Below are 23,222 nucleotides of genomic sequence, written 5' to 3'. Positions count from 1 at the left end.
TTTTCCACTCGCTTTTCTTCACTGAGGAATGCTTTCTGCCAGTTTTTGTCATGCCTGTCTTCTTATCATTCATGTCCCACTCAAACTTAGAGGTGAGCACCCTGTGATAGTACCCTCACTGCCAACTCTCTCTTTGCCATTTAATTTCATTTATTTTGTCAACAACTTTTTTTTTCTTTTAAAAATGGGGTCTTTCTCTTCCTCTGTCACCCAGACTGGAGTCCAGCAGTGGCAAGATCATAGCTCACTGTAACCTCAACTCCTGGGCTCGGACAATCCTGCCAAGTAGCTAGGACTTACAGGAGGATGACCCTACACCCAGCTAATTTTTCTATGTTTATTTTTCTGGGAGATGGCATCTCACTATGTTGCTCGGGCTGGTCTTGAACTCCTGGCTTCAATCAATCCTTTTGCCTTGGCCTCCTAGAGCACCAGAATTATAGGTGTGAGCCATCGCACTCAGCCTATAACTCTTATTAGTCCTTGAAACTGTCATATTTCTTCTTTTTTTAAAAAACATGTGCCTTGTCTGGCTCCCACACTAAAAGGCAAGCTCTTTGGGTCTGGGATTCTGTCTCATTAACCTCTATATCTAGACAAAGACTACCTCCTTGACCACACTTTAGGCAGGTTCCTCTGAGCCCTCTTCTCAACTAGACCTCGACTTTGGGCTTCCCTGTTGTCCTGTGTTGCCCAGTTTTAGAAAAAAAAATCCTGTTGAGTGGGTTTAGCCAGAATTCCCATCCTAAATACCTGATCACCCTCAAATCTGATCAAATTCCTTATTCTCCCACCATTCCCCAGGTGATATTTGATCACCTTGGCCTGCCTGCAGCAAGAATCCTCCAAGGTCAGTTTAGCAAAAATTACCCTACCTTCATAGTAATTTTCCATTCACTGACCCACCATGCTGCTTTGGTAAACTCCCTACTTTTCCTTGTTGTGTTCAGTATTGAGCAGAGTTCTATCTATTTTACCTCTCACTGCAATAGTTCCTAAATAAATTACTTTTGCTGCCCCTTTAACTGCTGTCCAGTTCTGATTTTCTTTGACGATGCCAAATAGGCTTGCCAGGAGTGAAGCAGAGGCTGTTGTAGAGATAAATAACAAGAGGGTGCTATTTATAGACTTAGCATGATTCCTTGCAGAAGAAACTTGGAGTTTTCTTTTCATGTTTTCCAAGATTGCTGTTTCCTTAACAAGATGCTGTTTCCCACCTAGGAGAATCAGACATACTTAGCTGCTGCTACATGTTTGGTTTCCCATATTTTATCCTTTATACCCATCCTCTGGGATGTTGTAGGGTGCTTTGGGGTGGAGAATAAGAAAATGTGTCAGTAACTTTCTTGGCTATTTATTATAATGGTCATAATACTAAATCTCTTTTATTCTAAGCCTAATCAAAAAGTACTGATGGTTTGTTGGACTGTGAAATTTTTCAGAATAAAAATGGAGTCACTTGCATAAAAAATTCTGACAAATGGAGCAAGAAAAGGCCATGACAGGAGGGACTCATGCAGGAATGCCTGATAACAAGAACTGTCACAAAAGACTCTGCAAAACCACAACCTGAGGAGGCAGAGAAAGATGGCAGAACAGAAGCCTCCACCAATTGTACTTCCTACAGGAACACCGAATTTAACAGCTATATACATAAACAAGCACGTTTATAAGAACCAAAATTCAGGTGAGCAATCACAGTAGCTGGTTTTAACATCATATTGCTGAAAGATGCACTGAAGAGAATAGGAAAGACAGTCTTGAATTGCTGACACCACCCCTTCTCCATCACCCCAGCAATGGCTGGCTGTGTGGTACAGAGAGAATCTGTGTGCTTGGAGGAGGGAGAGTGCAGCGATTGTGAGGCTTTGCATTGGAAAGCAGTGCTGTCAACCCTGGGCAGAATTCGGTCAGTGCTCTCAGAGGGAGCATTTAGACCTGCCTTAGCCAGAGGGGAATCACCCATCCCAGCAGTCAGAACTTGAGTTTCAGCAAGGCTCACCATGGGCTAAAATGCTCTGGGGTTCTACAAAAACTTTAAAGGCTGAATGGGTCACAAGGACTGCAATTCCTAGGCAAGTCCTGGTGCTGGGTGTGTTTCAGAGCCAGTGGACTTTGGGAGCATTTGACCTAGTGAGACGCCAGCCAGGGAACCTAATGGAATGCTTATGTCACTCCTCCCCCAACCCCAGGCAGTACAACTTGTAGCTCTAAAAGAGACCCCTTCCTTCCACTTGAGGGGAGGAAAGAGTAAAGAGGACTTTGTCTTGCAACTTGGATACCACCTCAGCCACAGAAGGATAGGGCACCGGGCAGAGTTGTGAGGCCCCCATTCAAGACCCTAGCTCACGGACAACATTTCTAAACACACACCCTGGCACAGAAGGGAAACTGCTGCCTTGAAAGGAAGGACCCAGTCCTGGCAAGATTTATCACTAGATGACTAAAGATCCCTTGGGTCCTGAATAATATAATCAGCAGCAGTAACCAGTTAGTACACGCTGTGGGCCTTGGGTGAGACTCTGAGATGTGCTAGGTTCAGGTGTGACTCAGTACATTTACAGTTGTGGTAGCTATGAGGAGAAACCCCCTTCTGCTTGAGAAAAGCAAAAAGAAGAGTAAAGGTGACTTTGTCTTGAGCTTAGATACCAGCTTGGCTGCAGTGGAGAAGAGCACCAAGCAGGCTCTTTAGGTCCCTAAGTACAGGTCTTGGCTGTTGGATGAGATCTCTGAACCTACCAGAGGGGAGCCCACTGCCCTGAAGAGTAAGGCCCAGGCCTGGCAGCATTCACCATGAGCTTACTGAAGAGCTCTTGGGCCTTAAGTGAACATTGACAGTACCCTGGCAGTATTCTCTGGGGCCTGTGGTGGTAGACATGGGGAGAAACTCCTCTGTCTTTGGAAAGAGAAGGGAAGAGTGGGAAGGATAGGGTGGTTTCTGCTCCAGCTCAGCTGCAGTAGAATAGAGCACCAGGTAGATTTCTTCAGGCCCTGGCTTCTGGATAGCATCTCTGGGCCTGGATAGGGCTCTGGGCAAGACCCAGTGCAGTCCCAGTGGTGGTAGCCACAGAGGTGATTGTGTGGTATGGTTTGGATCTGTGTCCCCCTCCCAAATCTCATGTTGAATTATAATCCCCAGTGTTGGAGGATGGGTCTGGTGGGAGGTGAATGGATTATGAGGGCAGATTTCCCCATTGCTGTTCTCCTGATAGTGAGTTCTCACAATATCTGGTTGTTTAGAAGTGTGTAGCACCTCCTCCTTCTCTCTCTTCCTCCTGCTCTGGCCATGTAAGTTGTGCCTCCTTCCTCTTTGCCTTCTGCCATGATTGTAAGTTTCCTGAGGCATCCCTAGCCATGCCTCCTGTGAAGTCTGTGAGACTGTGAGTCAATTAAACCTCTTTTCTTTATAAATTACCCAGTCTCAGGTAATTATAGCAATGCGAGAATGGACTAATACAGAAAATTGTTACACAGGAGTGGGGCATTGCTATAAAGATACCTGAAAATGTGGAAGTGACATTAGAACAGGGTAACAGGCAGAGGTTGGAACAGTTTGGAGGGCTCAGAAGAAGAAAGAAAGACGAGGGAAAGTTTGGGACTTCCTAAAGACTTCTTAAATTATTGTGACCAAAATGCTGATAGTACTGATAGTGATATGGACAATGAAGTCCAGGCTGAGGTGGTCTTAGATGGAGAAGAGGAACTTATTGGGAACTAGAACAAAGGTCAGTTTTGTTATGCATTAGCAAAGAGGTTAGAGGTATTGTGCCTCTGCCCTAAAGATTTGAACTTGAGAGAGATGATTTAGGGTATCTGGTGGAAGAAATTTTGAAGCTGCAAAGTGTTCAAGATGTGGCCTGGCTGCATCTGATAGCATTTGCTTATATGTGTGAGCAAATAGATGATCTGAAACTGGAAGTTATATTTAAAAGGAAGCAGAGCATAAAAGTTTGGAAAATTTGCAGCCTAACCATGTGGCAGAAAAGAAAAACCCATTTTCAGGGGAGGTGTTCAAGCTGGCTGCAGAAGTTTGCACAAGTAAAGAGGAGCAGGAATGTTAGTAGCCAAGATAATGGAGAAAAGTCCTGGAAGGTATTTCAGAGACTTCCATGGCAGCCCCTCCCATTACAGGCCTGGAGGCCTAGAAAATAAGAATGGTTTCATGGGTCAGGACCAGGGTTCTGCTGCTCTGCACAAACTCAGGATTCTGCTCCCTGTGTCCCAGCTGTTCCAGCTCCAGCCTTAGCTAAAATGATCCCAGATATGTCTCAGGCCACTGCTCCAAAGGGTTCAAGCTGTAAGCCTTAGCAGCTTCCATGTGGTGTTAAGTCTACAGGTGTGCAGAAGGCAATAGTTAAGGCTTGGGAGACTCCACCTAGATTTCAGAGGAGGTGTGGAAGTGCCTGAATGTCCAGGCAGAAGTCTGCTGCAGGGGTGGAACCCTCATGGAGAACCTCTATTACAGGAGTGCAGAAGGGAAATGTGGGATTGAAGCCCTCACACAGAGTCCCAACTGGGGCACTGCCTAGTGGACCTGTGAGGAGAGGACGACCATCCTCCAGAACCCAGAATGGTAGATCCACTGACAGCTTGCACTGTGCACCTGGAAAAGCAGCAGGCACTGCACTCAATGCCATGAAAGCAGCCATGGGAGCTGTACCATGCAGAGCCACAGGGGCAGAGCTGCCCAAGGCCTTGGGAGCCCACCCCTTGCATCAGTGTGGCCTGAATTACAGACATGGAGTCAAAGGAGATTCTTTTGGAGCTTTAAGATTTAATGACTGCCCTGCTGGGTTTTGGTCTTGCATGGGGGCCTTTAGCCACTTTGTTCTGGTCAATTTCTACCTTTTGTAATGGGAGTATTTAGCCAATGCCTGCACCCCCATTTTATCTTGGAAGTAAATAACCTGCTTTTTATTTCATTGGCTCATAGGTGGAAGGGATTTGCCTTGTCTCAGATGAGACTTTGGACTATGGACTTCTGAGTTAATGGTGAAATGAGTTAAGACTTGGGGGATTGTTGAGAAGGGAGGATTGTATTTTGCAATGTGAGAAGGATATGAGATTTGGGAGGCATCAAGGACAGAATGATATGGTTTGGATTTGTGTCCCTGCCCAAATCTCATGTCTAATTGTTATTCCCAGCATTGGAGGAGGGGCCTTGTGGGAGGTAATTGGGTCATGGGGGTAGATTTTCCCCTTGCTGTTCTCATGTTAGTGAGTGAGTTATGAGATTTGGTTGTTTATAAGTGTGTGGCACCTCCCCCTTCTCTCTCTTCCCACTGCTCTGGCCATGTAAGACTTTATCTCACAAGGGTCCTTGGGGAGGGCTGCCAGTGGAATTGTGGAAGGACCACAGGGTAAAGGAAACTTCCAGCTGAACTTTGTAATAATTTTGGCTGAGCATGAATTTTCCAGGGTAAAATCCGGGAGTGGGGAGCAAACAGGAAGTGCAGATTTGAGCACAGAAGCCATGGCATGTGGGTAGGGGTGAAGCCTGAAAGCCCTACTTGCTTTCTCAGCAGGAAGGCTTGTAGCCTGGGGCAAGAACTCAGCCCTGCACACTGACTGCCTGGATATAAACCTGGTGATTTGTTGGGGCATGGTAAGAGTGAGACTGGCCTTGCTGGCTGCATGAGAGCTGGCTGAGGCCCATCATGGCTGGCTTTCCCCCACTTCCCTGGTGGCTTGTATGATGCAGCAGAGGCAGCCATAATCCCCCTGGGAACATAACCTCATTGGCCTGAGAACCACCAACCCCACAGTGGCTGCAGCAAGTCCTGCCCAAGGAGAGTCTGAACTCAGACATGCTTAACCCTGCCCCCAACTGATGGTCTTTCTCTACCTGCCCTGGGAGCCAAAGACAAAATATATAATCTCTTGGAAGCTCTATGGCTCTACTCATTCAATGAGAAACCCAAATACTTATCCAGACAGGCTTGTATCCCTGCTCTACTACCACAGTTGACGCTCTTTTAAAAGCACCACCTCCCTGCTGGTGGTCAAGCAACTCAAGCCTTTAGAGCAACTCATAAAAGAAAACTGCTGCTCCAAGAAAGGAGAAAACAACACCTAATTCCACTGCCTGCAACATCCTGGATAACCACACGTCCTGAGTCTGTCCATGTGACAGCTTCACTTCTAGCATAACTGCCATTTGAGAAAACCAGCACACTAAAAAAACTATGACCAAGGACCCTCACAGAGTTCACTTCACACCCCTGTTACCTCCACCAGAGCAGGTGCTGGTACCCATGGCTGAGAGACCTAAAGACAAATCACATCCCAGTACTCTTTGTGCACACTCCCCAGTACCAGCCCAGAGCCTGGTAGCTCCATTGGGTGGCTAGACCCCCAGAAGAGCAATAACAATCACTGCAGTCTGGCTCTTAAGAAGCCCCATCCCTAGGGGAAGAAGGAGAGCACCAAATCAAAGTATCACTCTATGGGACAAAAGAATCTGAACAGCAGCCCTTGAGCCTCAGATCTTTCCTCTGATATAGTCCTAGAAAAACAGTTCTAGTAATATGACAAAACAAGGATCTTTACCACCACCAAAAGGTCACATGAGCTCATCAGCAATGAATCCAAACCAAGAAGATATCTCCGAATTGCCAGAAAAGAAATTCAGAAGGTTGATTGTTAAGCTGCTCAAGGAGGCACCAGAGAAAGGTGAAAGCCAACTTAAAGAAATTAAAAAGGCCGAGCATGGTGGCACACATGTGCATTCCCAACACTCTGGGAGGCCAAGGCAGGTGGAGCACCTGAGATCAGGAGTTTGCAACCAGCCTAACATGGTGAAACCCCGTCTCTACTTAATACAAAAAAATTAGCCGGGCGTGGTGGCTCGTGCATGTAATTTGAGCTACTTGGGAGGCTGAGACAGGAGAATTGCTTGTACCTGGGGGACAGAAATTGCAGTGAGTCGAGATCATGCCATTGCACTCCAGCCTGGGCAAAAAGAGCGAAACTCCAAAACTCCACCTCAAAAAAAAAAAAAAAAAAAAAAGAAATTAAAAAGTTTTACAGGGTATGGATTAAAAAACTCCAGAGAACTAGATAGCATAAAAAAGAATCACGACTTCTGGAAATGAAAAACACACTTAGAAAAATGCAAAATACACTGGAAAGTTTCAACAATAGAATCAAACAAGTAGAAGGAAGAACTTCAGAGCTTGAAGACAAGGCTTTCAAATGAACCCAATTCAATAAAGACAAAGAAAAAAGAATTAAAAAAAAAAGAACAAAGCCTCCAAGAAGTTTAGGATTACGTTAAGTGACCAAACCTAAGAATAATTGGTGTTCCTGAGGAAGAAGAAAAATCTAAAAGTTTGGGAAACTTATTTGAGGGAATAATTGAAAAAACTTCTCTGGCCTTTCTAGAGATCTAGACATCTAAATACAACAAGCTCAAAGAACACCCAGGAAATTCATTGCAAAAATATCATCACCTAGGCACCTATTCTTCAGGTTATCTAAAATCAAGATGAAGGAAAGAAACTTAAAAGCTGTGAGGCAAAAGCATCAGGTTACCTATAAAGGAAAGCCTATCAGATTAACAGCAGATTTCTCATCAGAAACCCTACAAGCTAGAATGGATTGGGGTCCTATCTTCAGCCTCCTTAAACAAAACAATTATCAGCCAAGAGTTTCTTTTTTTTTTCCTTTTCTTTTCTTTCTTTTTTTTTTTTTTGAGACAGAGTCTCACTCTGTTGCCCAGATTGGAATGCAGTGATGTGATCTTGGCTCACTGCAACCTCCACCTCCTGGGTTCAAGCGATTCTCCTGCCTCAGCCTCCCGAGTAGCTGGGATTACAGGCACGCGCCACCACGCTTAGCTAATTTTTGTATTTTTAGTAGAGATGGGGTTTTGCCATGTTGGCCAGGCTGGTCTCAAGCTCTTGACCTCAGGTGATCCTCCTGCCTCAGCCTCCCAAACTGCTGGGATTACAGGGGTGAGCCACGTACCTGGCCCAGCCAAGAGTTTTATATTCCATGAAACTAAGCTTCATAAATGAAGGAAAGATAGTCTTTTCCAGACAAACAAATGCTGAGAGAACTCACCACTACCAAGCCAGCACTATAAGAACAGCTAAAAGCAGCCCTAAATCTTGAAACAAATCCTCCAAATATACCAAAATAGAACCTCCTTAAAGCATAAATCTCATAGGACCTATAAAACAATAACACAATGAAGAAAAGAGGTATTCAGTCAAAAACTAGCATGATGAATAGAACAGTACCTCACATCTCAATACTAACGTTGAATATAAATGGACTAAATGCTTCACTTAAAAAATACGGAATGGCAGATAGATAAGAATTCACCAACCAAATATCTGCTGTCTTCAACCTAACACATAAGGACTCACCTAACACATAAGGACTCACATAAACTCAAGGTAAAGGGGTGGAAAAAGATATTCCATGCAAATGAACAGCAAAAGCAAGCAGGAGTAGCTATTCTTATATCAGACAAAACAAACTTTAAAGCAATAGCAGTTAAAAAAGACAAAGAGGGACATTATATAATGATAAAAGAACTAGTCCAACAGGAAGTTATCACAGTCTTAAATATATATGCATCTAACACTGGAGCTTCCAAATATATAAAACAATTACCACTAGACCTAAGAAATGAGATAGACAGCAATACAATAATAGTGGGGGACTTCAGTACTCCACTGACAGCACTAGACAGGTCATCAAGACAGAAAGTCAACAAAGAAACAATGGACTTAAACTATACCCTAGAACAAATGGACTTTACAGATATTTACAGAACATTTTAGCCAACACTGCAGAATATACATTCTATTCATCAACACATGGAACATTCTCCAAGATAGACCCTGTGATATGCCACAAAACAAGTCTCAATACATTTAAGAAAAATCAAAATTATATCAAGTACTTGAGTACTTGCTCAGACCACAGGGGAATAAAATTGGAAATCCGCTCCAAAAGGAACCCTCAAAACCATGCAAATGCATGAAAATTAAATAATTCTAAACAAATTAATACAGAAGGGTGGGAGGGGGTGTGGAGCCAAAGAGTACACATTGGGTACAGTGTACACTGCTCAGGTGTCAAGAGACTCAACACATAAGGACTCACATAAACTTAAGGTAAACTGGTCAAAAAAGATATTCCATGCAAATGAACAGCAAAAGCAAGCAGAAGTAGGTATTCTTATATTAGACAAAACAAACTTTAAAGCAATAGCAGTTGCTTTTGGGTGCACCAAAATTTCAGAAATCACTACTAAATTTCAGAAACAACCACTAAAGAATTTATTCATGTAACCAAACATCACCTGTTCCCCAAAAACTACGGAAAAAAAAAAAAAAAAAAACTCAAAGGGATATCAGATAACTTCCCAGATCTAGGAAAGGTAACAATATTCATGTACAAGAAAGTTATATAAAACTTAGCAGATTTAATCCAAAAAAGAGTACCTTAAGTCATCTCATAATCAAACTCCCAAAGGTCAAGTATAAACAAAGCAAAGCTAAAGCAGCAAGAGAAAAGAAAACAAAACAAAACAAAACAAAAAAACATACAATGGCGCTCCAATACATCTGGCAGCAGACTTTTCACTGGAAACCTTACAGGCCAGTAGAGAGTGACATGACATATTAAAAGTGCTGAAGGAAAAAACTTTCATCCTAGAATAGTATATCCAGCAAAAATATCCTTCAAGGATGAAGGAGAAATGAAAACTTTCCCAGACAAACAAAAGCTGAGGGATTTCATCAACACCAGACCTGTCCTACAAGAAAAATTAAAGAGAGTTCTTCAATCTAAAAGAAAAGGATGTTAATGAGCAAGAAGAAATTATCTGAAGGTAAAAAACTCAATGGTAATATTAAGTACACATAAAAACACAGAATATTATAACTGTAATTGTGGTGTGTAAACTATTCATATCTTAAGTAGGAAAACAAAAGATGAACTGATTAAAAATTACTACAACTTTTCAAGATAGAGTACAATAGGACATAAACAGACACAAAAAAGTTAAAAAGTGGGGAGACAAAGTTAAAGTGTATAGTTTTTATTAGTTTTATTTTTGCTTGTTTCTTTATGCAATCAGTGTTGTCATCAGTTTAAAATAATGGGTTGTTGGATAGTATTTGGAAGCCTCAGGGTAACTTCAAATCTAAAAACATACAATGGATATTCAAAAAAAAAAAACAAAAAAGCAAGAAACTAAAACATACTACCAGAGAAAATTCACCTTCACTAAAAATAAGAGAGGAAGGAAGGAAAGAAGGAACAGAATTTCACAAAACAAGCAGAAAACAAATAACAAAATGGCATGAGTAAGTCTTTATTTATCACTAATAACACTGAGTGTAAATGGTCTAAACTCCTCAGTGAGAAGATGTAGATTAGCTGAATGGATTAAAAAACCAAACAACAGCAACAAAAAGGCTGGGCATGGTGGCTTACACCTGTAATCCAAGCACTTTGGGAGGCTGAGGTGGGTGGATCACTTGAGGTCAGGAGTTTGAGGCTAGCCTGGCCAACATGGTGAAACCCTGTCTCTACTACAAATACAAAAATTAGCCGGGTGTGGTGGTGCAAGCCTGTAATCCCAGCTACTTGGGAGGCTGAGGTAGGAAAATCACTTGAACCCAGGAGGTGGAGGTTGCAGTGAGCCGAGATCACACCACTGCACTCCAGCCTGGGCAACAGAGTGAGACTCTGTCTCAAAACAACAACAACAACAACAACAACAACAACAACAACAACAACAAAAACAAACAAAAAACCCCCCAAAAACAAAAAACCAAGCACCAATGATCTGTTGCCTTCAGGAAACACAATTCACCTATAAAGACACACCTAGAGGGAAAATAAAGGATGGAAAAAGATATACCATGTCAATGGAAACCAAAAAAGAGCAGGAATAGCTATCCTATATCAGACAAAATAGATTTCAAGACACATACTATATCAAGAGACAAATAAGGTCAGCATACAATGACAAAGGGGTCAGTTCACCAGGGAGATAAAACAATTCCAAATATATATATGCACTCAACATGGGAGCACCCTGATATGTAAAGGAAATATTATTAGCAGCAAAGAGAGAGTTAGACCCTAGTACAATAACAGCTGGAGACTTCAACCCACGACTTTTAGTATTGGACAGATTTCCTAGACAGAAACCCAAGAAAGAAACATTGGACTTCATCTGCAATATAGAACAAATGAACCTAATAGGTATTTACAGAATACCTATCATTCAGTGGCTGCAGAATACACGTTTTTCTCCTCATCAAATGGCTCATTCTCAAGAAAAGACCATATGTTAGGTCACAAAACAAGTTGTAAACTATTAAAAGAAGTTGAAATAATATGAAGTATCTTCTCTGACCACAATGGAATAGAACTAGAAATCCATAACAAGAAGAATTTTGGAAACTATACAAACCCATGGAAATTAAACAATGTGCTCCTGAATGACTAGTGAGTCAATAAAGAGATTAAGAAGGAAATTGAAAATTTTTTTGAAACGAATGATAATGGAAACACAATATACCCAAATCTATAGGATATGGTAAAAGAAGTAATACGGGAAAAATGTATAGCTATAAGGACCTACATCAAAAAAGAAGAGAAACTTTAGATAAACTACCTAATGATACATCTTAAAGAACTAGAAAAGCTAGAGTAAACCCAACCGAAAATTAGTAGAAGAAATGAAATATTAAAGATCAAATTGGAAAGAAATTATATTGAAAAGAAGAAAACAACACAAAAGATTAAAAAATGAAAAAAGTCTTTTTTTAAGAAGATAAAATTGACCCATTTCCTATTATTATAATTAATATTTTTTGAGATGGAGTCTTGCTCTGTTGCCCAGGCTGAAGTGCAGTGGTGTGATCTTGGCTCACTGCAACCTCTGCCTCCTAGGTTCAAGCAATTGTCCTACCTCAACCTCCTGAGTAGCTGGGATTACAGGTACATGCTACCACACCTGGCTAATTTTTGTATTTTTAGTGGAGATGGGGTTTCACCATGTTGGCCAGGCTGGTCTCAAACTCCTGACCTCAAGTGATCTGCCCGTCTTGGCCTCCCAAAGTGCTGGGACTACAGGTGTGAGCCACCACACCTGCCAAAATTGACCCATTTTTAGCCAGACTAACTAAAAAAAGAGATAGAAGACCCAAATAAATGAAATCGGAGATAAAAAATGAGACATTACAGCTGATACCACAGAAATTCAAAGGATCATTAGAGGCTACTATGAGCAACTATATGCCAATAAGTTGGAAAACCTAGAGGCAATTGATACATTCCTAGACACATACAACCTAGCAAGATTGAACCAGGAAGAAACCCAAAACTTGAGTAGGCCAATAATAAGTAATGTGATCAAAGCTATAATAAAAAGTCTCTCAGCAACAAAAGCCCAGGACCCATCAACTTCCCTCCTGAATTTTTTTTCAAATTAGTATTAATTCTTTCAAACTATTTCAAAAAATAGAGGAGGTGGGAATATGTCTAAACCTATTCTATGAGGCCAGTAATACCCTGATACCAAAATCAGACAAAGATTCATCAAAAAAAAAAAAAAAAAAAAACTACAAGCCAACAGCTTTGATGAATATTGACGGAAACATCAACAAAACATGAGCAAACTGAATTCAATAACACCTTAAAAAGATCATTCATCAAGACCAAGTGGGATTTATCCTAGGGATGTAAGGATGGTTCAACGTACACAAATCAATCAATGTGATACATCATATCAACAGGATAAAGGACAAAAACCACATAATCATTTCAATTGGTATTGAAAAACCATTTGAATAAATAAGTTCAATATCCCTTCATGATAAAAATTCTAAAAAACTGGTTGTAGAAGAAATGTACTTCAACACAATAAAAGCCATATACTACAGACTCATACCTAGTATTATACTGAATGGGGAAAAACTGAAAGACTTTTCTCTAAGATCAAGAACACAAGAAGGATGTACACTTTTACCACTGTTATTCAGCATACTACTGGAACTCCTAGCTAGAGCAATTAGACAAGAGAAAAAAGTAAAGGGCATCCAAATTGGAAAGGAAAAGTCAAATTATCCTTGTTTGTGGATGATGTGGTCTTATATATGGAAAAACCTAAAGATTCCAACATAAAACACTATTAGAAGTGATAAATAAATTAAAGTTGCCAGATACAAAATCAACACCCAAAAATCAGTAGCACTTCTATATGCCAACAGAGAAGAATCTGAAAAAGAAATCAAGAAAGTAATCCCATTTACAAGAGCTACAAATGAAATTAAATTCTTAGGAATTAATTTAACTGAAGAAGTGAAAAATCTCTTCAATGAAAACTATAAAACATTGATGAAAGAAACTGAAGAGGACACAAAAAATGGAAACGTATTCCATGTTCATAGATTGGAAGAATCAATATTGTTAAAATGTCCATACTACTCAAAGCAATCTTCAGATTCTATACAATCTCTATCAAACTACCAATGACATCCTTCACAGAAAGAGAAAAATCAATCCTAAAATTTATATGGAAACACAAAAGGCCCAGAATAACAAAAACTATCCTGAACAAAAAGAACACAACTCAAGGAATCACATTACTTGACTTCAAATTGTACTACAGAGCTATAGTAACCAAAAGAGCATGGTATAGTCATAAAAACAGACACATAGACCAATGAAAAAAGAATAGAGAACCCAGAAACAAATCCATACACCTACAGTGAACTCATTTTTTACAAAGGTGCCAAGACTATACATTGGGGAAAAGACAGTCTCTTCGATAAATGGTGTTGCAAAAACTAGATATCCACATGTAGAAGACTGAAACTAGACCCTTATCTCTCACTATATACAAGAACTAAATTAAAATAGATTAAATAATTGAATCTAAGGACTCAAATTATGAAACTACTACAATAAAACATTGGGGAAACTCTCCAGGACATTGGAATGAGCAAACATTTCTTGAGTAATACCCCACAAGCACAGGCAGCCAAAGCAAAAATGGACAAATGCAACCATATCAAAGTAAAAAGCTTCCTTCCAGCAAAGAACAATCAACAACAGAAGAAGAAAACCCAAAGAATGGGAGAAAATATTTGCAAACTAAGCATTTGACAAAGGATTTGTAAGCAGAACACACAAGGAGCTCAAACAACCATACAGGAAAAAATCTAATAAACCAACTAAAATATGGGCAAAAGTTCTAAATAGACATTTCTTGAAAGACGACATACAAATGGCAAACACGCATATGAAAATGTGCTCGACATTATTGATCATCAGAGAAACACCAATCAAAACTACAATGAGAGATCATCTCACATCTGTTAAAATGGATTTTATCCAAAAGACAGGCAATAACAGGCTGGAGAGGATGTGGAGAAAAGGAGACCCTTGGACACTGTTTGTGGGAATGTAAATTAGTACAACTACTATGGAGAACAGTTTGGGCCTTCCTCAAAAAAACTGAAAATAGAACTATCGTATGATCCAGCAAACCCACTGCTAAGTATATACCTCCAAAATAGGAAATCAATATATTGAAGAGATATCTGCACTCCCATATTTATTGCAGTTCCATTCACAATAGCCAAGATTTGGAAGCAATCCAAGTGTCCATCAACAAATGAATGAATAAAAAAAATGGTACATATACATAATGGAGTACTATTCAGCCATAAAAAGAATGAGATCCTGTCATTTGCAACAACATGGATGGAACTGGAGGTCATTATGTTAAGTGAAATAAGCCAAGCACAGAAAGACAAACTTTACATGTTCTCTCTTATTTGTGAAAGCTAAAAATTAAAACAACTGAACTTACGGAGATAGAGAATAGAATGATGGTTACCAGAGGCTAGGAAGGGTAGTGGGGTGGGTGTGCAGGGGTAGGGGGAATGGTTAATGAGTACAAAAAGATTTAGAATGAATAAGATCTAATGTCTGATAGCACAATATATTATTGACTATAGTCAATAATAATTTAATTGTAAATTTAAAAATAACTAAAAGAGTATAATATTTTAACACAAAAAATAAATATCTGAGATGATAGATACCTCATTTACCCTGGTGTGATTATTATACATTGTATGCCTGTATTAAAATATCCCATATATCCCATAAATAAATATATACATCTATGTACCCATAAAAATTAAAGACAAAACAAAACTAAAAACTACAGCTTTGCACAAAGGCTATTGCAACCTTAAACAAAAAATACTTCTGCCAGGACATCTGTCCACCAACTGCCTGTCTAACCTTGGACTGGTGCCACCTTTGTTACTGATCCTTGTAAGCAAAGATAATTGATTCAAAACAATTGTGTAATCCTTCTTATTTTTCTTTTTAAAACTTTTTTCTTCCCTTACCTGTCTGAATACACACATAGTTTGTGATGGCACGCATATTCCCATTGCAATGCTCATTCTTGAATAAATATCACTGTCTTTTAGAGAGCTTTTCTTTATCTGTTATTTAGGTTGGTGTGACTCACATAACTGTTCCCAAACAGCTAAGTTACTTTTCTCCGACTTCTGGAATACCCAATAGCAGGTTGGGGCCTATAGAATGTTGGTACACAGAAGGGTTATGTATGTAATTTTAATTTTATATTTCAAGTCTATAGTATTTACAATGAAAATTATAGAACGTGAAAGTTAATTTGGAACATCGTGTCTGGTGGTGATATGCAGAAAGCACAGTCTGAGCTTTGTCCCAAGTGAAGTGCATATCAGGTTCTTACAGTGGAAAGGGAAGGCATAAGACTTTTATGAATATTAAAAGGAAACAAAAGTAAAGTAAATGCATTGTGAAATACTGTCAGCTGAAAGGAATGTTGCTGTATTGAGTGTCAGTTCCAGGAAGTTACTCAAAACTTAAAGGTGTAGCAATCCTGTTTATACAGTTTCTGCTCCTATAGGCACTTTACTTCATCTTGAAACCCATAGGGAGTAATTGGAAAGGACATGGGTTTCAGGCAAGTTTTTAATTCCTTTCACAAATCCCCTTTTTATTTATCTTTAAAATAAAGATTGTTGTAAGATTGGATTTAGATAATACATGCATGGTACTTAACACAGAGGAGGCATTAAGCACAGTAATTCCTGTGGTACAGAGCCCCACATGTAGGCATTTCAGAGGTGCTTCCCAGGGCCCTGGCACTAATGCCTGTCCCTCCTGCTGAAGTTGCCTTTCCTGGTGTCCAATGATTGAATTCTAAATTCAGCACATATACCAGAGGAATACGAGCCAAAGAAGTTGTTCCAGCTAGAGTTGCTGGGAATCCATGAATCAAAGACTTGCTCAGCTAGTTCTGTATGTGAAAGGAAATGGGTGTGACTCTGAAGAAGCCTTTTTAATTCTGATTCAGGAGATATATAATTAGATGCCACTTGATTTTGTTCCACAGACCTTTTGCTGAGAAGGACTTGAGAGCTAAGGTTCTGTGATCCAGAACTAGTTCCAGACTTACTCTTCTGGAAATGAAGAGGGCCCTCCTGTGCTTATTTTTCCAGGGTACTGCATTGGAAATTGAGTCAGGGACCCATTGGTGAGAAGAGAACAGTGAACAGAATCACATTGATCTGGTCCTGGAGTTTGTCTGACAATTTCTACTTGACCGCAGGAGGTCTGAAGATTGGAAGGGGCCCTACTCAATTGTGCTATTTTTCTCTCTCTTTTTTTTTTTTTGAGACGGAGTCGCCCAGGCTGGAGTGCAGCGGCATGGTCTCAGCTCACTGCAACCTCTGCCTCCCGGGTTCAAGCAGTTCTCTGCCTCAGCCTCCCAAGTAGCTGGGATTACAGGTGCCTGCCACCACTCCTGGCTAATTTTTGTATTTTCAGTAGAGACAGGGTTTCACCATCTTGGCCAGGCTGATCTTGAACTCCTGACCTCGTGATCCACCGGCCTCAGCCTCCCAAAGTGCTGGGATTACAGACGTGAGCCACCGTGCCTGGCCAATCCTGCTATTTCTCTACAGGACAAAGGGATATATAATCTGGTAAGTCCTAATGGGATCAGAGGATGAAAAAGAAAAGATTACTATCATCAGCGACAAAAATGTTCTGGATGGGTTTGTGAAATGAGTCGAAGAGTTTTTTTTTCCTACAGAATTTGACTGAAAAGGAAGTTAAGTTCGTCTTAATAATGGAGAATTCCTGATAGCATGTAAGGCTAAGGAATATATCTTCGATACATTATTGCACAGGTCCAGTCTTAAAGAAGCATCTTATATTCTCATTATTCTCTGCTGTCCAGTGACCTCTTAGATGGCCCATATCAGAGAATTGAAATGGTCACATCAGGAATTTTACATGAACTGTTGAAAATTCTGTCTCTCTTCATTATTGAACATATTTAGAATGTTCAAAAACTGAATTCCATGTAGTTAGGAAGTCCTATTCCTATTTGTTATAATTGTAACAATACAATTATACTCTTAATTGTAAAAATACAATTATACTGTTTTAGTTATTTTTAACTGTACAATTATTGACTATAGTCACCCTGTTGTGCTATCAAATACTAGATCTTATTCAGAAATACTAGATCTTATTCAGTCTAACTATTTTTTTTGTACTCATTTACCATCCCCACCTCCCTCCCACCCCCTAATATCTTTCCCAGCCTCTGGTAACCATCATTTTACTCTATCTCCATAACTTCAATTGTCTTAATTTTTAGCTTTCATAAATAAGTGAGAACATTGTAAAGTTTGTCTTTCTGTGCCTGGCTTATTTCACTTAATGACCTCTAGTCCCCTCTATGTTGTTGCGAATGACAGGATCTCATTTTTTTTTGACATGGAGTTTTGCTCTTTTTGCCCAGGCTGGAGTGCAACAGTGCAATCTCGACTCACTGCAACCTCCGCCTCCTGGGTTCAAGTGATTCTCCTGCCTCAGCCTCCCAAGTAGCTGGGATTACAGTCATGCGCTACCATGCCTGGCTAATTTTGTATTTTTAGTAGAGCGGGGTTTCTCCATGTTGGTCAGGCTGGTCTTGAACTCCCGACCTCAGGTGATCCACCCACCTCAGCCTCCCAAAGTGCTGGGATTACAGGCATGAGCCACTGCACAAAGCCAATCTCATTCTTTTTTATGGCTGAGTAGTACTCTGTTATGTATATGTACCACATTTTGTTTACCTGTTCATTTGTTGATGGACACTTGCATTGCTTCCCAATCTTGGCTATTGTGAACAGTGCTGCAACAAACATGGGAGTGAAGATATCTCTTCAATATACTGGTTTTCTTTCTTTTGGGTGTACACCCAGCAGAGAGGTTGCTGGGTTGTATGGCAGCTCTATTTTTAGCTTTTTGAGGAAGGTCCAAACTGTTCTCCATAGTGGCTGTACTAATTTACATTCCCACAAACAGGGTACAAGGTTCCCTTTTCTCTACCTTCTCTCCAGCATTTTTTATTACTTGTCTTTTAGATATAAGCCATTTTAACAGGGGTGAGATGATATCTCATTGTAGTTTTGATGTACATTTTTCTGATAACTAATAATGTTGAGGACCTTTTCATATGCCTTTTTTTCATTTGTATGTATTCCTTTGAGAAATGTTTATTCAACTCTTTTGCCCATATTTTAATCCGATTATTAGATTTTTTCCTATAGAGTTGTGTGGGCTCCTTATATTTTCTGGTTATTATTCCCTTATCAGATGGGCAGTTTGCAAATATTTTCTCCCATTCTGTGGGTTGTCTTTTTCTGTTGTTGATCTTTTCCTTTGCTGGAGGGAAGCTTTGTAACTTGATGAGATCCAATTTGTCTGTTTTTGCTCTGGTTGCCTGTGCTGGTGGTGTATTACTTAAGAAATTTTTGCCTAGACCAATGTCCTGGAGAGTTTCCCCAGTGTTTTCCTGTAGTAGTTTCACAGTTTGAGGCTTTACATTGAAGTCTTTAATCTATTTTGATTTTATTTTTGTACATGATGAGAGAGAGTGGTCTAGTTTCAGTCTTCTGCATATGAATATCCAGGTTTCCCAGCACCATTTATTGAAGAGACTGTCCTTTCTCTAATGTATGTTCTTGGCACCTTGGTAAAAAATGAGCTCACTGTAGGTATATGGATTTGTTTCTGGGTTCTTGATTTTTTTTCTTTGGTCTGTGTGTCTGTTTTCATGCCAGTACCATGCTGTTTTGGTTACTGTAGCTCTGTAGTATAATTTGATGTCAGATAATATGATTCCTTGAGTTTTGCTCTTTTTGCTCAGGATAGATTTTGTTATTCTGGGTCTTTTGTGTTTCCATATAAATTTTAGGATTGTTTTTTCTCTTTCTGTGAAGAATGTCATTGATATTTTGATATAATTTGCATAGAATCTGAAGATTGCTTTGGATAGTATGGACATTTTAACAATATTGATTCTTCCAATCTATGAACATGGAATACGTTTCCATTTTTTGTGTCCTCTTCAGTTTCTTTCATCAATGTTTTATAGTTTTCATTGAAGAGATTTTTCACTTCTTCAGTTAAATTAATTCCTAAGAATTTAATTTTATTTGTAGCTCTTGTAAATGGAATTACTTTCTTGATTTCTTTTTCAGATTCTTCTCTGTTGGCATATAGAAGTGCTACTGATTTTTGGATGTTGATTTTGTATCCTGCAACTTTAATGAATTTATAACTTCTAATAGTTTTTTGTTGTTGGAATCTTTAGTTTGTTCCATATATAAGACCACATCATCCACCTACAAGGACAATTTGACTTCTTCCTTTCCAATTTGGATGCCCTTTATGTTTTTCTGTCTTCCCCCATTGAGTGAGTCTGTAATATATGGCTTTTTATTATGTTGAGTTATGTTCCTTCTATACCCAGTTTTTTGAGGGGTTTTATCATCAAGGGATATTGAGTTTTATCAAGTGCTTTTTCAGCATTAATGGAAATGATCACGTGGTTTTTGTCCTCCATTTTGTTGCTATAATGTATCACATTGATTGATTTGTGCATGTTGTACCATCCTTGCATCCCTGGGATAAATCCCACTTGGTCATGATAAATGATATTTTTAATGTATTGTTGAATTTGGTTTCCTAGTATTTTGTCGAGGATGTTTCCATCAATATTCATCAGAAATATTGGCTTGTAGTTTTTTTTTTTTTAAGTTTCTTTGTCCTGTTTTTTATTAGGGTAATATTGGCCTCATAGAATGAGTTTGGAAGTATTCCCTCTTTGTCTATTTTTAGAAATAGTTTGAATAGGATTGGTATTAGTTCTTCTTTAAATGTTTGGTAGAATTCAGCATTGAATTCACTGGGTCCCAGGCTTTTATTTACTGGGAGACTTTTTATTACAGCCTTGATCTCATTACTTTTTATTGATCTGTACAGGTTTTGGATTTCTTCAAGGTTCAATCTTGGTAGGTTGTATGTTTCTGGGAATTTATCCATTTCCTCTAGATTTTCCAATTTATTGGTGTATAGTTGCTCATAGTAGCTGCCAATAATCCTTTGAATTCCTGCAATATCAGTTGTAATGTTTTCTTTTTCATCTGTGATTTTATTTATTTGGGCCTTCTCTCTTTTTTCTTAGTCTGGCTAAAGATTTGTCTATTTTGTTTATCTTTTCAACAAAGCAACTTTCATTTCATTCATCTTTTGTATTGTTTTCTTAATTTTAACTTCATTTATTTCTGCTCTGATCATTATTGTTTATTATTTTCTACTAATTTTGGGTTTGGGCTGCTCTTGGTTTTCTAGTTCTTTAAAATGCATCATTAGGTTATTTATTTGAAGTTTTTCTTCTGTTTTGATGTAGACACTTATAGCTATAAATTTCCCTCTTTGTACTGCTTTTGCTGTATCCCATGGGTTTTGGTATGTTTGCATTATCATTTGTTTCAAGAAATGTTTCAATTTCCTCATTGACCCATTGGTCATTCAGGAGCATATTGTTTAATTTCCATGTGTTTGTATAATTTCTAAAATTGCTCTTGTTATTGATTTATAGTTTTATTCCATTTTGTTCAGAGAAGATATGTTATATTATTTCAACTTTTTGAGTGTTTTAAGACTGGTTCTGTGACCTAAAATATGGTCTGCGCTTGAGAATGATCCATGTGATTAGGAGAAAAACGTGTATTCTGCATCCATTGGATAAAATGTTCTGTAAATACCTATTAGGTTCATTTGTTCTATAGTACAGATTGAGTCCAAAGTTTCTTTGTTGATTTTCTGTCTGGGAGATCTGTCCAATGCTGAAAGTGAGATGTTGAAGTCTCTAGCTATTTTTTTTTTTTTGAGACGGAGTCTCACTCTGTCACCCAGGCTGGAGTGCAGTGGCGCGATCTCCGCTTGGCCCACTGCAAGCTCCACCTCCTGGGTTCACGCCATTCTCCTGCCTCAGCCTCCTGAGTAGCTGGGACTACAGGCGCCTGCCACCACACCTGGCTAATTATTTTGTATTTTTAATAGAGACAGGGTTTCACCGTGTTAGCCAGGATGGTCTCGATCTCCTGACCTCGTGATCCGCCCATCTTGGCCTCCAAAAGTGCTGGGATTACAGGCGTGAGCCATCGCGTCCGGCCTGAAGTCTCTAGCTATTATTGCATTGGGGTCTATCTCTTTAGCTCTAATCTGAATCTAAATCTATTTTGTCTGATACAAGTATAGCTATTCCTGCTCTTTTTTGGTGTTCATTGACACGAATATATTTTCCATTCCTGTGTTTTTATTCCATGTGTATCTTTATAGGAGAAGTGTGTTTCTTGTAGGTAACAGATCATTGGGTCTTATTTTTTTAATTAATTCAACCACTCTATGTCTTTAGATTGGACAGTTTAGTTCATTTACATTTAATGTTATTACTAATAAGTGAGTACTTTTGGTATTTGATTTTTTGTTTTCTGGTTGTTTTGTGATCTTCTGTTTCTTCTTTTGCTTCTTCCTTTCAGTGAAGGTAATCTTCACTGATGGTATATTTCAATTTCTTGCTTTTCATTTTTTGCTTATTCATTGTATGTTTTTAGATTTGAAATTACTATGAGGCTTGCAAATGCTATCTTAAAACTCATTATTTTAAATAGATGACAACTTAACAGTGATTGCATAAACAAACAAACACAAACAGAAAACTAATAAAAACTCTACACTTTGTCTCCTGCTTTTTATCTGTTTGTTGTTTGTCTTTATGTCCTGTGGTACTATGTCTTGAAAGTTGTAGTTGCTTTTGATTGGTTTATCGTTTGGCCTTTCTACTTAAGGTAAGAGTAGTTTACATACCACAATTACAGTGTTATAATATTCTGTGTTTTTCTGTGTGCTTCCTACTACCATTGAGTTTTGTACCTTCAGATGATTTCTTCTTGCTCATTAACATCATTTTCTTTCAGATCGAACAACTCCCTTCAGTATTTCTTGTAAGACAGGTTTGGTGTTGATGAAATCTCTCAGTTTTTGTTTGGGAAGGTCTTCATTTCTCCTTCATCCTTGAAGCATATTTTTTTTTGCCAGATATATTATTCTAGGGTAAATGTTTTTTTCCCTTCAGCACATTAAATATGTCATGCCACTGTCTCTTGGCCTGTAAGGTTTCCAGTGAAAAGTCTGCTACTAGACGTATTGGAATTTTATTGTTTGTTATTTTTTCTTTTCTTTTGCCACTTTAGGATTCTTACTTTATACTTGATATTTGGGAGTTTGATTATCAAATGCCTCAGGTGGTCTTCTTTGGGTTAAATCTGCTGGGTGTTCTATTACCTTCTTGTACCTTGTACTTGAATATTGGTATCTTACTCTAGCTTTGGGAAGTTCTCCCTTTGCATAAACTTTCTACACCTATCTGTTTCTCAATCTTCTCTTTAAGGCCAGTAACTCCTAGATTTGCCCTTTTGAGGCTATTTTCTATTGCCCTTTTGAGGCTATTTTCTACATCTTGTAGCATGCTTCATTCTTTTTTCTTTTGTCTCCTTTGACTGTATATTTTCAAATAGCCTGCTTTCAAGATCACTAATTCTGCCTTCTGTTTGATCAATTCTGTTATTAAGAGATGCTGATGCATTCTTCTGTAGGTCAATGTATTTTTCAACTCCAGAATTTCTGCTTCTTTTTAATTATTTCAATTTCCTTAAAAAATTTATCTGATAGAATTCTGAATTCCTTTTATGTGTTATCTTGAATTCCTTTGAGTGTCCTCAAAACAGCTATTTTGAATTCTTTGTTTGAATGATTACATATTTCTGTCT

General features: G+C 38.9%; 1 protein-coding gene across 6 annotated transcripts in view; it reads left to right on the top strand.

Moving 5' to 3' along the window:
- GSDMC (gasdermin C) overlaps nucleotides 1-23,222 on the top strand; it is a 117,568-nt gene that overhangs the window by 10,613 nt on the left and 83,733 nt on the right. For 3 of the 6 annotated variants that reach the window (XR_008536841.2, XR_008536842.2, XM_063817368.1), the window contains exon 3: nucleotides 1,443-1,687. The exons of 1 other annotated variant lie outside the window; for it this stretch is intronic. The gene's annotated coding sequence lies outside the window, so the exon portion shown is untranslated. Of the gene's footprint in view, nucleotides 1-1,442; nucleotides 1,688-16,547; nucleotides 17,034-23,222 lie in introns of those variants that run through there. 2 more of the 6 variants (XM_054657019.2, XM_001153860.4) reach the window with 2 other exon arrangements.

This window comes from Pan troglodytes, chromosome 7, assembly GCF_028858775.2.
Source record: "Pan troglodytes isolate AG18354 chromosome 7, NHGRI_mPanTro3-v2.0_pri, whole genome shotgun sequence".
NCBI classification, from domain to species: domain Eukaryota; kingdom Metazoa; phylum Chordata; class Mammalia; order Primates; family Hominidae; genus Pan; species Pan troglodytes.
This window is presented reverse-complemented; position numbering and strand designations above follow the sequence as displayed.